General features: G+C 32.0%; 1 protein-coding gene and 1 long non-coding RNA gene across 4 annotated transcripts in view; both read right to left on the bottom strand.

Moving 5' to 3' along the window:
- The window catches only part of LOC139499653 (double-strand-break repair protein rad21 homolog), a 127,973-nt gene that overhangs the window by 62,809 nt on the left and 47,782 nt on the right, over nucleotides 1-17,382 (bottom strand). The gene's annotated exons all lie outside the window — the stretch shown is intronic.
- On the bottom strand, nucleotides 2,227-3,736 carry LOC139499638 (uncharacterized). Its single transcript, XR_011658234.1, has 2 exons — nucleotides 2,888-3,736; nucleotides 2,227-2,507 (listed from the first exon to the last, which is right to left on the bottom strand). It is a non-coding gene; the product is annotated as an uncharacterized lncRNA (long non-coding RNA).

Here is a 17,382-nt window from a genome sequence, read left to right as displayed (position 1 = left end):
TTCTAGCAGTTTAGGAATTAAAGGCCTTAAAAGGGATCCAAATAGGCATTTTTCTAGTTTCCAGAAAATAACTTGTATGCAAGTGTATGGATCTTTCTGAAATTGTACCACAAGGTTCCATACAAAAAAAGGAAGGTTGAGATTGATGTTAGGGTTTATGGCCCTATAAACTGGTTAGGAATGAGGGGCCAAAAACAATACTTGTCTTATACTTTGATTTCAACAAAAATTCAAGATATGGGGTTCTTTGATATACTGAATCTAACCATGTATTTAGATTTTTTATTTTTCGGCCCTGTAATCAAATTTGTCCATATGAGGTCAAAAGGGTCCAAACTTAAACTTTGTTTGATTTCCTTAAAAATTGCATTTTTGAGGTTCTTTAAAATGCTGAATCTAACCATGTATTTAGATTTTGGATATTGGACCATAAAAGATAAATGTCCAATTTAAAAAAAATTAAGTTCTTTAATAGACCACATTCATTCTGTGTCAGAAACCTATGCTGTGTCACAATCCAAATTCAGAGCTGTATCAAGCTTAAATGTTGTGTCCGGTGATACTTGACCAAACTGTTCAGAGTCTTCTGGGGTTGTATGAAGCTGCGCCCTGGAGCATTTTATTAAATTTGGTTATACTTAATTTGTTTGGTTGTTTATTCTTTGATCAAATTTTAATTCATTTAAAAATAAAGGACAACAGAGTTGGTGTATGTGGGTTCGATTCCCACCCTAAGCATTCATTTATATCAGCTGGTGCAAAGCGGGCAGTTTAGCTTAGTGGCCCCACACTGACTATGTTGTTCCAATGTAAAAAAAAAAACACTTGCTATTTTTGTTTTCTTATCAAAGACAATGAAAAACAAAATAATGGTATACGTTTGAAAATTATACCAAAGAAAGTGAGATTTATACTCGGGTTGCATTCCAATAGGTTTCTTTATACAGCTATAGGAAGCTATTATTAACTATGAAAATACAATGACTTTTAAATTTTTAATAGGTATATTATATACATAATTACATATTACTTTGAAGTACACAAAATGAAGTATGTGGGTTACATCAATTGCAATTCAAGCTGCTGCCACATTATTTGGATGCAATATACATATCTGACACCCAAAGTCCCCTGTATATGTCCTTTTACATTGTATCATAGATCAAATTTATTCATGGATTGTTTTACAATAGTATTTTTTGTGGTCCTTTTTAGCTTGCCGTTCCGTGTAAGCAATGCTTTACCAACCTCATAATTACAAATTAATACTCATGACCATGATGACCAAAAGAAAGAAATACCAACCAAAAAGCAAATTAACTTTAAAAGAAAGAGTGCCACAAAACTAGAGGCTCTCAAGAGCCTGTGTCGCTCACCTGACTCTACTTGGGTTTTTGAAAAAAAGATATTAATCATAACAGGTACTTAAATAATGATTGAGACCAAATTTGGTTTAATATTGCATTCCATTCTGTGGTTCTCTAAAAGAAGATTTCCCTATGTTAAATTAAGTCCCCTGTTGGCGGCCATCTTGGATGATGGATCAGCTACAAAGTTACCACACTTGGTCAGCACCTCATAAGGAACAGTCATGCTATGTTTGGTTTCATTCCATTTAGTGGTTCTCTAAAAGAAGACATTTGTATGTATTTCCCATAAGGTCCTATGTTAAACTAAGTCCCCCGCTGGTGGCCATCTTGGATGATGGATCAGCTACAAAGTAATAACACTTGTTCAGCACCTCATAAGGAACATTCATGCTATGTTTGGTTTCATTCCATTCTGTGGTTCTCTAAAAGAAGACATTTGTATGTATTTCCCATAAGGTCCTATGTTAAACTAAGTCCCCCACTGGCGGCCGTCTTGGATGATGGATCGGCTACAAAGTAACAACACTTCATAAGGAACATTCATGCCATGTTTGGTTTAATTCCATTCAGAGGTTCTCTAGAAGTTCAAAATGTAAAAAGTTAACGACGACGATGACGGCAGACGACGGACGCCAAGTGATGAGAAAAGCTCACTTGGCCCTTCGGGCCAGGTGCAGACATGGGGTCAATTACATTTGAAAGTAATTAATTACATTCAATTACAATTACAAAATCTTCAATTAAATTACACATTACATTTGACTTTTTTTACCAATGTAATTAATTACATTCCAATTACTTGGCAAATGTAATTAATTACTTCAATTACATTTGAAAGGAAATTTAAGATAAAACATTGAAAACATGCATTTATTCTATGATATGTACATAAGTATTATACATTGCTCTATAGTTATAACAATTAGACAGTGTTCAACTAGTATATACATTTTTGTATTGTGTCATATAACTTATTTAAGCATTTTCCCATTACATTTGACCATCATCAGCTTTTCAAATGTTCCATCAGCCAGTCTGCACCTGTGAATATTTTACACTTTTTTTTATGCATTGTGTCAATGTTGGTTGAATTTCTTTATTCTCAGAATGCAGAATGTACAAATCTCTGTGTTTTCTCTGAAAATTACAAAAGGCCTTATTTAATATCTTGAAAATATTAAATTGTTTTAATTTACCTATTGAAATTTTACATTTATTTAAATTTATTTGATTGTAAATGATACAAAAAAAGAGCACTATTTTTTATTTTTTGAAATGATTTTCATTTTTATCCCAGCTTATTCAAATTATTTATCTTAAATAAGTGATTTAGAAATCTGACTTCTTAAAACAAAAATAAACTTTAGTTTTAATCACAACTAATTAATTTAATAAACAAAATATTTTCCAAATTTAAATGTAAGCTATTAGAGGATATAAGATAAATGAAATCTGATTAGAAATGAAAAAGAAGCATTATGAATTTATTAATTTTTAAAATTCTTATATAGTATTACCTTCATATGTGTAACAAAGTTGGATGTAACTTTATAACTTCCACTAATGAGGGTGCCACAATGCATACATTTTCCTTTGAAAGTATTTCCATTTTGGAAGTCATCAGGAACAGTAAAATGTTCCAGTACACTCTTGGAGCTCATTTTTAAATCTGATAAAATGTTTTCTTTCAACATTCATATATATAGTGAACAAATTTTGCAAGTGAGATTTTGTCATATGCATTATCCCTTCAAGAATTTAAACATGTACCTATAGGCCCTAGGGGTATATTTATCTCTCTCTAATTAGCCTTATATCTGTTTAACATAACTGTTATAAAAACAGTCATTATATAGTTTGTAATAAAACAAATAGCCAGAGGTTATATTTATTGGTTATTTAAGTCCTTGAATAAAGTTAATTATGTTAAATCAATGTCTTAAAGTATCTATCTAAATCTACTAATTAAGGTCAAGACAGTGACTTCCTAGTGGTTTCTTTTAAAATTATGGCATGTGTCTACATTTTTTTTATCATTCAATACAAAATGAAGAATCTACCATGGTTGTGTTAATACAGAAAGTATACTGTGAAGGCTTTTCTTTGTCAGCTTACAACATTTGTTAAGATTATTGCTTTTAATAATTTTTTGAGAAAACACAAGATTTAATCTTTTGATCCAAAATTTCAAATGTAATTGACTTGTAATTGAAAAGTAATTGTCAATTACAGGCAATTTTGGCTATGTAATTAATTACATTCAATTACATGTAATTGAAAAAATGCTCAATTACACATTACATTCAATTACATGATAAATTGTAATTAATTACAGTCAATTACAATTACATATTTCAATTACCCCATGTCTGGCCAGGTGAGCTAAAAATCAGCTACAAACCAAACATCAAAAAATTACATAAAACTGAATCTAAATTGATACATGAAATTGATGTAAAAAACACAAACAGAAGATAATCAAGAAATTGGAATGCATTTATACTGCTGAGCAGTGTCCTCCCCCATACATTTCAAATAGAATCCCAGATAATAGACCCCAACACATATGACTCAAATTATTCAAATAACAATTGATGCTTTTTTTCAATGGATTTTTTCTTCAAATAAGAATTCTATTAAATGAACCCTACTTTATCAAAAATATGTTTTTTCAAATAAAAAACAAATATTTGATGCCAAAACCTGGACTAGTAAAGAACAGAGAAATGAATAGACCTGAACTGATCTGAAAATTTATGGTCAGACTTATTTAAACTTTAATAATTTTTGTAGTATTCAATGTATTTTCTTGAACTGTAGATTTTGTAAAACGAAAAACAAATTAAAATTCAACCATGAAAAATATGTTTTGGGAACCAAAACTCTGACCTGAATGGTGAATTAAAATCTTAAATGGATCTGAAATTTCACTAATAAATTCCATTCATTTATTTTCTCGAGTAATTTCCTTGAAATCTAGATTTTGTCAAAAGCATTAATTGAATATACTATCAAAAAAAGATTTGATCGGAAATTATCTGGTCAATACAGGTATAATATTTTAATTGGCAGTGGCTATTTTACCGGGTCTGATTAAAATATTTCAATTCAAGCCGGCAAAATGGCCTATTTATCTAGAAAAGGCTGTTTTACCAGCAATATAGTTAATTTGTTATTTTGAAGGGTCTTTGTATCAAAGAGTGAAATTTAATATTTACTTTTGAAAAGTACTATGAAAGCCGTGCATGGTCGAAGGGCTGATCCCGAAATCAAGGGCTTAATAATATGAAATCCCGAGGTCCCGAATTTAAAGAAATCCCGAAATTTCGAAAACAATTCCCGGATCCCGAAAGGATTGATCCCTAATGCCAAGCTTTAAAACCCCATGATCCCGGCCCTGGAGTCCCGATTTGTCATATAACCTATGACCTCGGGGCATTATTCACTATTTCTATTTACTGAGTGTTCTTGCGATCAATGTGCCACCTTGAATAAGAATACGAAGTCATATGTTATAGGACTAGAGCCCCGATAAATGTCCGACCCCCTATATACATTCATTATATGAAAATAAAACTCAGATTTATTAATTGTTGGTTAAAAAAAAGTTGAAAATATCATTGCATCATAAATTTGATAAAAGAGGGACGAAAGATACCAAAGCGACAGTCAAACTCATAAATCTAAAATAAACTGACATCGCCGTGGCTAAAAATGAAAAAGACAAACAATAGTACACATGACACAACATAGAAAACTAAAGAATAAACAACACGAACCCTTCCAAAAACTAGGTGTGATCTCAGGTGCTCCGGAAGGGTAAGCAGATCCTGCTCCACATCTATAATATTAAAATAACGAGGTCCAATTTGTCAGCCGTCATCGGGTAAAAACGACTAATCAAAGAATTCAACTTTATATATAGCTAATATAGGACAATGGTGTAGATTAAAAATTACACCACTCCAGACCCTTTTGTTTTCCACATAATTAATATTGTCAATAATTAACAAGTTCCGTGTCGAATCCGATACCGATACCAATAGTATATTCAACTGTTACCTATTACCTTATCTGTACGTTCAGCATCTGACAGGCGCACCACCAAACGGTGTATTTAGGATTTTGCTATATACACTGGTCACAATCACAAGGTTTACACTACTAAATTCAATCATTGTCAAATTGTTCCCTATTGTAGTATTTTAATCATTAAGACTTTCTAAGATAACAATACGAATACTAAAAATTTGGACTTAAAATAAGGCGTATAGGTACAGCTTTCAATTTGTTAGCGGGTATGACGTAAAACAGCGAATAAAAGAATTCAACTTTATTCATAACTAATATAGATAGACAATGCTGTTGATTAAAAAATACTCCATTCCAGGACCTTTTGTTTTCCAAATAATTAATATTACCAATAATTATTAAGTTCCAGGTCGACGGGTTCAAACAAAGATTTTGAAAGCAGATAAAACTGCATCGTATAATCGGCATGACTTTATCAGATGACAATACCAATACTAAAATAAGGCTTACGCATAGTTATATACTTTAATTCAGTCACGGACCCGCGATATCACGGGTGTGTTCTAGTACAATATAAGAAAGTCAATCACAGATTCAAAAATTTTTTTTTTTAAATGAAACTTGCGTTTGAAACAACTGGTCAGTTATTTGAATTGCATACACATGCATGTATGTGTAAACACACACATGCCAACACAATAAACATATTTTCTATTTTTCCAGCACCCGCAACACAGTCACGATATTGCTGTTGCCGATAAATTAGCCATTTCAGAGATATATTATTCAGAGCCGGCAAAATAGCCACTGCCAATTTGATTTCCTCGCTAAGGTCCGAGTTTTGACAATGGTCAACAATATTTTTCATAATTTCTTATTAAATATTATTTAGAACTTTTTGATAAAGTAAAAGAAATTCCATTGAAATATAAAACAGTAAAGATTTGAAGTTAGAATAACTGATAACTATGATTTCAGGTACGTTCAGGTCTCATCATTTCTCTATTCAGATCGAAGTTCTGGAATCAAAAACTAGTTTTTTTATTCATAACATTTCGTTTTTTCTTTTCATTTGTTCCTGTTTATCTTTTTAATTGTGATGTTCAAATAACATCTTCTAGAGATGGATCTCGGAATTCATCATGTGAGGGGCGTCTCCTAAGACGCCAAAATTAAAAAGTTCGCCAATAGACGACGTTTGGTTTAGAAATACCTCCGATTTTGAAGAACGTTGTAAACAAGTTCAAGGTAACGTCAAGCTCGTCCCGGTCGTTATATTGGTATATGTGTAACATACTGAATATTGCGATCGGGAACCAGTCTAAATATTGCGCAACTCGGGCATTTTTCGGTAGTTGGTTTAACGGTTATAACATAACACATAAAATAAATATAAACAATACCTTTTCTGATTATTTTAGGAACTAAAATGATAAAATAAATCAATTGTTGATCGTAGTTTATATTTTATTTAAATTTATACTGTTATTATTGTTTACGACATAGTTTCGCGCCATTTACGGCAATGTAAACAATATCAGACGACATGCCTATAGTGCCTAACAAGATTTTGTGAGGTAGACGAAATTGACTTTAAAACGATCGTATTGACTTTTGATGTGCAGAAATAAGCAGATCGGACATATTTTGACTTTAGTTACTTACTTCTTAAGTTTGGGATTAATTGTAATCAACATATTCCAATGAGACTGAAAAATGTTTTTTTTATTATGATAAATAATAATTTTACCTGCCGTAGTCGTGCGTAAAATATATTTCGGTATTTCTCTTACGAAAATGACTTGTTTAATGGAACAAAACGTATTATTTGTAAACTTTCTCTTTCCTCTTTACAATAGGCTTTTAGAAAATAACCTTTCAACTGTATATTCCGAAAATTTTGTGAAAATCGAATAAGTGGCAATTCTTACCTTTCATACCTTAACTTTCATTGATAAAACATAATATTGACTCGTCCAGTGTCCAGTTTGAAGGTCATTTTAGTTACCGTACAAATTCATGCACGTTCTAATTAATCAATAGTCATGTATGAAAAGCATAAACAAGTTTGAAGGTAAACTAATAACAACTTAATCCAATCAAATTGCCTACGATTCAATAACAATGACCAGTCCATATCATAAAAATGTATAGGGGTAAACTGGGTAGGGAGAAAATGTCATATATATTAAGTTCATTATTTTGCAATAACGAGTAAAAATTTGTTAACCAATAGATTTGTTATAATTTCATAAACATGTCGTTATGTATTGGTATAGTTTTTGGATCTTTCATTAGCGTATTTAAGGCTGTAGAAAGTTTGGCCTTCAAAAGTCAACATAATCATTGACTTTATAAAGAAAATTCGCCTTTTTAAAACATTGAATGTTTCACAAATAATACGCAACAACAAAGCAAAATCATTTCTTAAAACACTGCAAAAAAAATAATTCTGATTGATGCAGTGGTATTGTCATAAATTGCACTGGAGTGAACAGTGGTACATCAAACGTCGAATTCCCTCACACAATGTTATCACACACTTTTTTATAAAACATATCAAACTGCCTGATTAAGTTAACAGTACATTTCAAATTCTGAATAATCAATTAAGTTTGTTCACCTTTCAATCATGAAAGTATTATATATATGTTCCATGTTTCAATCTATATTTCATTTTAGTGGTTTTTTTTTTTTTTATTATTGTGGATTTACTACATTTTTGCTACTTGATTGAGAAAATCAAAGGAGGGACAAGCTGGAAAGTGTAAAATGTCAGACGTATTCAAGTATCATAAACAAACTATGAGGCCTCTTGTGTATTCAATTTGATTTAATTTGGGTTTTTTTTCTATACAAACTCAGAAACTGCCATTAATGTCTCTCTCTCATTCGAATTGTTCTTGCTGTGTTTATAAAAAGTTTGTCTGTACAGCACATATCCGTTAACTTTCAGAATGCGTGTATAGGAGTCTTAAAACTTTTCATATCAAATACGAAACAGTGTTTCTATTATTTTTGTAGGAACTATGACGTCACAGAAAGACTTTGAAATGCAGCCTCGATATACGAGGGGGGGGACAAGGGGGGTCCCAATAACAGCAAAACAGCAAATTGATTTGGCTCATAACAGATAACAAGGAATCGAAATGGACAAACAAAGATAACAGTAAATGAAATATTAAAATAATTCGGTCTTTGACAAATCAGTATTTCTTATTACGGATATAATCCTTTGTAATGCATTCCATTTTTTATGACTATGTTTTTAGTATTAATTTATGTGTCTAGAATGTGTTTAAATTACTACTCAATATATTATAATATTTTTTATACGCTCTTTTACGGAACGTTTTATGGTATACTGTTGTCCTTCTGTTGTCAACATGCGGACATTAACTCAAAAACACTTTAACCATTTGCATTAAACTTTGGGAAATTGTTTATATCTATTGACGTGAGCTCCCTTTTTGGTTTTTTTTTTTTTTTATAAATTTAGATTTTAAGTTTCTGGGTAATGGGTTTTTATTCAGTAAAATTGGTGTTTTTTTCAGTTTTCTGATAATATCTCAAAAATGCTTTCACAAAGCAAAGAATTTTGATGAATTGTTTATATCTATTAACATGAGGTAACTTTCAATTTTTATAAATTTTAGATTTTACGTTTCCGAGTTAACGGGTTTTATTAATTAAAAAGGGGTGATTTTCCAGTTTTCAGACATTAACACAAAAATGTTTTCAGCAGTTCTCATGAAACGTTGGTGTATTGTATATATATATATATTGACTGAAGCTCCCTTTGTTGCTAATAAAAAAAGTGACCTAAAAGAGTTTGAATATTCTGACTTTTCTAAATGACCATTTAATGAGGTGTGTGAATTTTTCTTAATAAACTATGAGGCAAAGTGGTATATATATAGGGTAGAATATATATAGGGTAGAAAAATCAAAAGCACCAATTATAAGCATGCAATTTATCAAGTACTTCGAACGAATAATGACACTCTAAAAGCAATTTATTCCACTATTTTCAAAGGTCTTATTTGAACAATTTTTTATCAGCTGAGGTTTTTGATTGTACCAAGTGTACTAGTAAGTAGAATACATAGTTTAGTAGGGAAACAATGGCTTGAAACGAAATAAATCTTTGTTTGTAATGAGTTATGTGCAGCTTCGGACCCAAGTACATGGTTGGAACTTTCATTGTACAATGCATTTGGTTCTGCTTTGAAAAGAATCACAGAGCTGAGTCTATGTACCATATAATACAAAAGGTTAAGTGGTTGTTAGGACCTATCCCTTAATTGAGATCCTTGTAATATATTCCTGGCCATATGTTTTCCTTTTTGTCATATTAAGAATTGTTTTAATTTAATATGTTCGTACGGAAAACAAGGAACATTATTCTCATACAAAAAATGAAGATAATTCTAAATACACATTCATAAAAAAATGGAATTTATTACAAAGGATAATCATAAGATATACTTGAATTGTCATGGACCTCACTTCTGTGATGTGTATATGTTAGTGGAATCCTTTTCTGAATACGGGACAAACATATTAGTATTGGTAGACCCCACTGGCCAATGATCTTCAATTTATACCGAATATTGACTGTCAAAAAAAATGATAACATTCCAAGTTTCAATAACAGTTAACATCAAATACATTATCACTATAACAGATAACAAAAAAACTAAAAGCCCAATAACTGCTAACAAAGAATAGGACAATAACAGCTAACAGCAAATATATTTTCAAAATAACAGATAACAAAGAATTAAATTGCCCCATAACAGCATAACAGTTAAACCCCTTGCCCCCCTCATATACCAGCAGGTGCACGTCTAGTAAATAGTTATCAAAGGTACCAGGATTATAATTTAGTACGCCAGAGGCGCGTTTCGTCTACATAAGACTCACCAGTGACGCTCATATCAAACTATTTATAAAGCCAAACAAGTACAAAGTTGAAGAGCATTGAGGATCCAAAATTCCAAAAAGTTGTGCCAAATACGGCTAAGGTAATCTATGCCTGGGATAAGAAAATCCTTAGTTTTTCGAAAAATTCAAAGTTTTGTAACAGGAAATTTATTAAAATGACCACATTATTGATATTCATGTCAACACCGAAGTGTTGACTACTGGGCTGGTAATACCCTCGGGGACGAAACGTCCACCAGCAGTGGTAATTTTCGGCAATTTATTATTGTGGCAATTCTGGGAGCTTTTATTATTCTGATTACTGTTCATGGAACGGATAAATGTAGAGATCTTTTCTCGTCAACTACAAATATAGGTAAAGTATTTTCTTCTGTCAAATGACTCAAATTCGTAACTTTCCTCCCGTGTATGGAAATCTTCAACGAAAATATGAAGCGATGAGTAGAAAAGATATGGTGTGTGGCGATTTCAAAAAATTAACAGACTGACAAAAGAAGAGGACCGAATAGAGTGGGGGGAAATCCCGGACAGAGTTAATTACTTAAAAAAAACCACACAGGACAATTGTTTTCATCCTACCCCCCTAAAATAAAATGAAATGGTAGCTCAATAAAGATTGATTGTTTTTTGGCTCCACATATTCAGTGAAAAACAAATACCAGATAAAAAGATCAAACTGGATGAGACAGTTTTTATTGACTGGTTCAGCCCTCAAAAAAGGACCAGGAAATTCGCCACAACAATATTGCACGTGCTTACCGTGTCTCACAGTTCATATCTGTCTATGTAAATTTATATTAATATCGACATTGCATGCCCACTGGTAATTTTTGGACGTCATGTCGATGGATCATTTAATGGCGTTAGGTCCCAAAATACACACGAAATGCAATAATGCGTAAATGTATCAACTAGTTTTGAGAATTATAAAATAGAAATGTGTGGACCACAAAGCAATGCGCAGTGCAAGTGACATAAACTTCAACGTGTTGGAGGCGGTCACTAAAAAGTAGAAGTAGAAATGTGTTCAAATTTACTAATTTGAAATTTTAAGAACCATTTTGGGGCCTTTTTGAACCTTTATTCTCCTTTACATCTGAGATCAGAAGACTTTTCACTTTTCATGCATATATAGTGCTTACACTATTTCTCGGATTTTCTTTTGTAATAGTTATATATTCAATATTTATTTGAATGTGACAGTTATGGATAGAATTGACATCATAAAGATGAAGCAAGACTGAATTATCTATGAATGTAGTCTACAAGAATCCGTATTCCTTTTGGACCTTACGTACAACCAAATATACACTCGCTAAAATTTCAAACATTAAAACATATAAAGATTGATACCTTTCAGTATGTTATAAATTAATATTTCAAAAATTGAATCTATACAGTATGCACGAACTTGAAAGCTAATGACGCTTTCAGAGCTGATTGGATTTTTGGTGTTTTAACGGATCTTTTAAGCACCACATTTAGGCTATTTCGTGGCGGCCAGTTTTTATTGGCAGAGGAAGCCAGGATGCCCGGAGAAAACCACCGACCTTCTATAGAAAAACTGACAATCCTAGCTTTCAGAACTGACAACGTGTACAAAAAATCAGGCTGTACATTTTGTTTTTGTTTTTTAGAAAACGCACCTGAAGACACAATCCAAGCTAGAAACCGGGGTTTTATAGCTCGTCACACACCAACAAAAGAACAGAATGATAAGGTGCTGCCAACAACCACAAAACAACAGCTTATTGAGGTTTCTAAACTAAAAGATTCGAAAGAACCAATCGATTGGAAGTTGCCAATAGTCACAACACAGCACGTTTCAAAACTACCAGAATCGAAAGAACACAACGGTAAGGGAGCTACTATTAAATTTTTATGGGGACGGGCAGCTAAGATGAAATTTGAAAAAAAGGCAAGAGAGGAATTTTGAGTTAAAAAAAAGGGCAGGAGGAGACACTTTGCCCCCCCCCCCCCCAAAAAAAAAGGCTAGACCGAATAGAGTGAAAAATAAAAAGGAAGGACAGAGATTACAAAAAAAATTAAAAAAAAATAAATATGAAAACATGCAAGACATTTTTTTTCATTCTAGCCCTCCCATAAAAATCAAATGGTAGCTCTCTAAGATCACAATGATTTAACTGTAAATTGCTGTTGTTCACAGCTGTAACATAAGACTCTTTGTACATCTTGTTTATCACACTTTTAAAGAAAAACATTTTATATGTGAAAATTGAAATAAGGATAGCAATTACAATATCCTCTTCGGGATAGAAAAAAAGAACCCTTCCTCTCCGTTTCATCCGACTGCTTTTGTCTTACATTTTTGTTCTCTTTATATATTCGTCTAAACTCTGCCAATTCCGTCACTCTTCTAAAAATTGGACAATTCCGTGCCTTCATTTGATAGAAAGTATCAGATTCAACTGATGATTGCCGATTGCTCTTTTCAGTGTCTTTCTAATGCCGCATTGTTTATCCCTATTACTATTTTCATATTCTGATGTAGTTTTTCACTTTATACAGACTTTCGACATTTTAAAGCATTACACCTAAAATGTATTAATTTTAATTTGTCTTTATGATACCGGATTTTTTTTTATAGGCAATGGTTTAAAAGTTGACACGAATAGCAGTAAAAAACCAAATGAAAAGACGAACTGGATCCGATCGCGGCTTTTGAAGAGCTAGCTAGGTTTGTAAATGGACTTTTTAATATTGGTTTTCTGTGGGGATTCATTCAAGTAACTAACTTTAAGTTCACTCCTTTAGTTATTTTGTTGTTGCATAGATTTACTCGGTTATCAAACGAGACTAGCAACCGCTATTTTTACTTTTACTTTTATTCACTAGGGGGGGGGGGGGGGAGGAGGGGATACAATAGCGGTACCATTTGAAAATTCTATAAGCTTTTAAGGGAAAATATTGGTTGATTATTAAGGGAATCATTGTTACAGTAGCATGGCTGACGCGGGCCCTCTCCTAGGCAACCAGTAGTCAGTAGCATCCCCCTCTTTATGATAATTTCGAATCCGCCACTGTTAATATGAGCATCGATGATAAAGCTGAGGTTAGACATAAATCAACAAATTAAAACGTCGGATTTTAATTTTAGAGATTTGAGAGAAGACGATTATTTTTGCCAAAATAAAGTGGAGAGAGGCCACGTGAAGTTTGATTGCAATACTAGTCCATTTGTAGTACTGAAACCATGTCTTGTTTATTCAATTGGCTAAGTTTTAACAGATATAAGAAATCAAATTATTTTACTCTGCCTTCTTCTCTTTATCTAAAAAACAACAAAACAAACAGAGAACGAAAAAGCAATAAAAAAAAGGAAAAAGAAAAGCAACACGTGAACCCGAGTCCGCTGACTGATAAAAAAAGGAGTATCATACCTGTACATAACAGGACAGTCGGTAGATACGCCAAAATATCAAATATTATTATCTATGAAAATAACGACGTGGTTTAAATGTGGATGAGACTATTCACCAAAAACCAAAGAACAAGGCTGTAGACAATTACAAGCTATCGTATATACGACTTTCGACAATGAGCCAACTTCAATGCATCAATCAAAAATGTTTGAATTTAAGATTGGTTATACACAATTCAATTAATCAATTCCGAATTATATATTGAATAATTTTTGGCATGATCGACGTTGCCTTAAAGCGAACCGCAATGGAGAGACCAACATTCAACTGCTATTGAACATTAATTTGAGTATCACCGTTCTTTCATTATAGAAACAGGATATCAGGAAACGCTGTTTTATACTATGTACGAAATATCTCGAGTAGATCTAGTGACTTTATAATGGTTAAAGGTTTAAACGGTGTGTGATTTTGAAAAATTCAAATCATATTCATGTACACTTTATTATATATATTTTTTATTTAAAACAAACGTTTCAAGTCAGGAATATGACAGTTCTTATCTATCGTTTTTGATGTGTTTTGTTATTTGATTTTGCCATGTGATTATGGACTGTCCGAATTGATTTTCCTCTAAGTTCAGTATTTTTGTGATGTTACTTTTCACGGTATGACGTAGTACATATTTTTGGGGTTTGATAAATACTGTTACTCATGATTTATGTCGATATCATCGTGAATGATTGAAACAAAACGATTACCATTGATTGTATTACACAAAAATAAATAGTTTCGTCCCCACCAGCCCAGTAGACAACACTTCGATGTTGACCTGAATATCAAAAAAGTGTTAATTTTTATAAATTTCCTGTGTACAAAACTTTGAATTTTTCGAAAAACTATAAGGATTTTCATATCCCAGGCATAGATTATCTTAGCCGTATACAACTTTTGGGAATTTTGGATCCTCAATGCTCTTCAACTTTGTACTGGTTTGGCTTTATAAATATTTTGATATGAGAGTCACTAATGAGTACTAAATTAAAATTCTGGTACCTTTGATAACTATTTACTACTACATGTAAATATACAATATGGGAATATATCCTATAGTGTATAAATTGTGTGCACACACATGTAATTTGTGTTCAACTAAATGTGATTTTGATTTTGTTTTAACTTTCCAGCATTAACAACCAGTGGAGTTTTGATGATGCAATGGCTAACCTAGGATGTGATGTCGTTGCTTTCGATCCTAGGTATATAAAATCATTTAATTGATATAAAAAAATCTAGTATGAAAGTAAACCATTATTGGTCGACAGCAAGCTATAAAGGTTCCGAAAATAACATGTGGAAAACTATTCAAACTGGAAAACAAATGGTCTTCTCTTTATTAAAAACGAAATAAGAGAAACACTTTAATTATGAACCACATAAACAAACGACAACGACAGAACATCAGATTGCTGACTTAGGACAGGTGCAAGCACATGCAGTGGGCTTAAATATTTTAATAGGTACAAATCTTCGCCCTTATATGAAACAATAGTGTAACATCACAACATAAAAAGACCTGAATGTATTTTTGATTGTTTTACCTCAAGTGGCAAATATATCAAGCATATGTAGAAAGAAAAAGGTCTCGTACTAATTTCCGCTAACATTTATGTACGGAATATTACGAGTTTATGAAAAAAATGTAGGGGGCGTACTATATATATATCTGTTTTGTTTTCAGTATGGGATATACAGGTGAACACGTGAGACCACCTGGTGTCCATTTTTACCAATTGGATTGGGTTCAAAGTACATGGATGACTTTACTCCACGCATAGATAACTACGTCAAAAACATCCTGGGAAGAAATGGAAAATAAGAACACTAGGAGACCTCGTGAAGGAGTTAAACCACAGTGAAGTATGAACTAAATGAAACATAGTGTTTCCTTCTGAAATGTTTACATCAATTTCGGTTCGGTATTTTATAATTGATAAGCAGATACATGTTATTGTGTTTTACGTTCAAAACCCGTATAAGGCTCATTTGACCAATTAACGAAAATAATAAATACGTCAATAAGACAATATCTATATTTATTTAGATGTCTGGAAGTGGTCTTTTATTTCTGGTTTTTTTTTATTAAATATTTAGGCCATTTTCAACTGTTTCATCATATTGGCCCATACGTCTATTGTTCTTTTTAAGCACACAATTATGCTCTTTTCTTTATTTTTTGGTGTATTTTTCGCTTAAAGAGACAAGAAACTGCTACTGTAAATTTTCAGACATTATTGGTTTGAATTTTCGACGAAATATATACGTTGACAACCATTTCTTATCCTGTAAAGTGGAGGGTAGGATGTAGGATGTACAAAATGTATTTGAATATGTAAACATTGCATTTATTTTTATATTTCAGAGGCCTATTGATATGCTGAAAATTGATGTAGAATCATAGGAATGGGAAGTCATTCCAAATATATTACAAAGTGGTTTAGTTCCCCGGATAAAGCAAATGAACATTGAGTTTCTCATTTTTGAGAACACGCCACCGGAAGGAATTCCGCATTTTCTAAATGTGTACCAAGCGATGACGAAAGCTGGTTTTAGACAGTTTAATTGTATGCCAGTTGTTACTCTTAACAAACACGATTTGAAAAACAAGCGCCTTATTTCTGAATGTGATTATGTAAATGTTAATTATGCGTTTAGGAAATGAACAAAATTGTTCGTTAGAAAATAGTTTTTGGGAAAAAATGCAAGCGCATAGGAAATTTTAACTGAATACTTATATATTGATGCAAACCTAAATGTCAAGAAACAACATCAAACAGTTTTTAATATGATTAAATTAAAAATGTGTGACCTCTGAAATTTTTTACGAATCTTGCCAACCCTTTATACAACAACAACAACAATTTTTAATTGTCAATCAAGAGAAGCAGAACAATTACAGTTTGACTGATTAAGAGTACAAATAATTGTGTTGATTTTTTTTTATTGAACAGTTACTACAAAAACCATGCATGGCAATAAAACTAAAACTATATAAGAAAAGGGAGACAACAAACACAGTGTGTTCCCTAAGATTATTAGTGAGTGAATACAATCAGTACGGTTGTATTACTGAAGGAAGAGCTTTAAATGTTCTGTTCAGTTCTACTTCCTTTGAATGTTGTGATAATTATATTGTACTGTTTGATTTCTCCTTTATAGCATGTTGAATAGGACCACAATAAACACAACAAATACATTTGAAGGTCAACATACGACAATGGAATACATACAAGTTTCTAAACTATTTGATTAAATTAATTAAAAGATCAGAGTTGAATAGAAACAAACATATAGCAAAGATAAAGTTTGCGAATTCTGACATTACCTTAAATTGCTTATATATCTTTATTTTTGTTGACTAGTATAATTAATAGACGTTATCTTTATATAAAAAAAAAGGGACGAAAGATACCAGAGGGACAGTCAAACTCATAAATCGAAAATAAACTGACAACGCCATGGCTAAAAATGAAAAATGACAAACAGACAAACAATAGTACTTATGACACAACATAGAAAACTAAAGAATGAGCAACATGAACCCTACAAGTGGCGTAGCGTTGCTTTAGTTGACTAATTTAATAATTGGA

Source organism: Mytilus edulis, chromosome 12 (genome assembly GCF_963676685.1).
Source record: "Mytilus edulis chromosome 12, xbMytEdul2.2, whole genome shotgun sequence".
NCBI lineage: Eukaryota > Metazoa > Mollusca > Bivalvia > Mytilida > Mytilidae > Mytilus > Mytilus edulis.
Note: the sequence above shows the minus strand (reverse complement) of the source record. Positions and strands in the feature narration are given on the sequence as shown.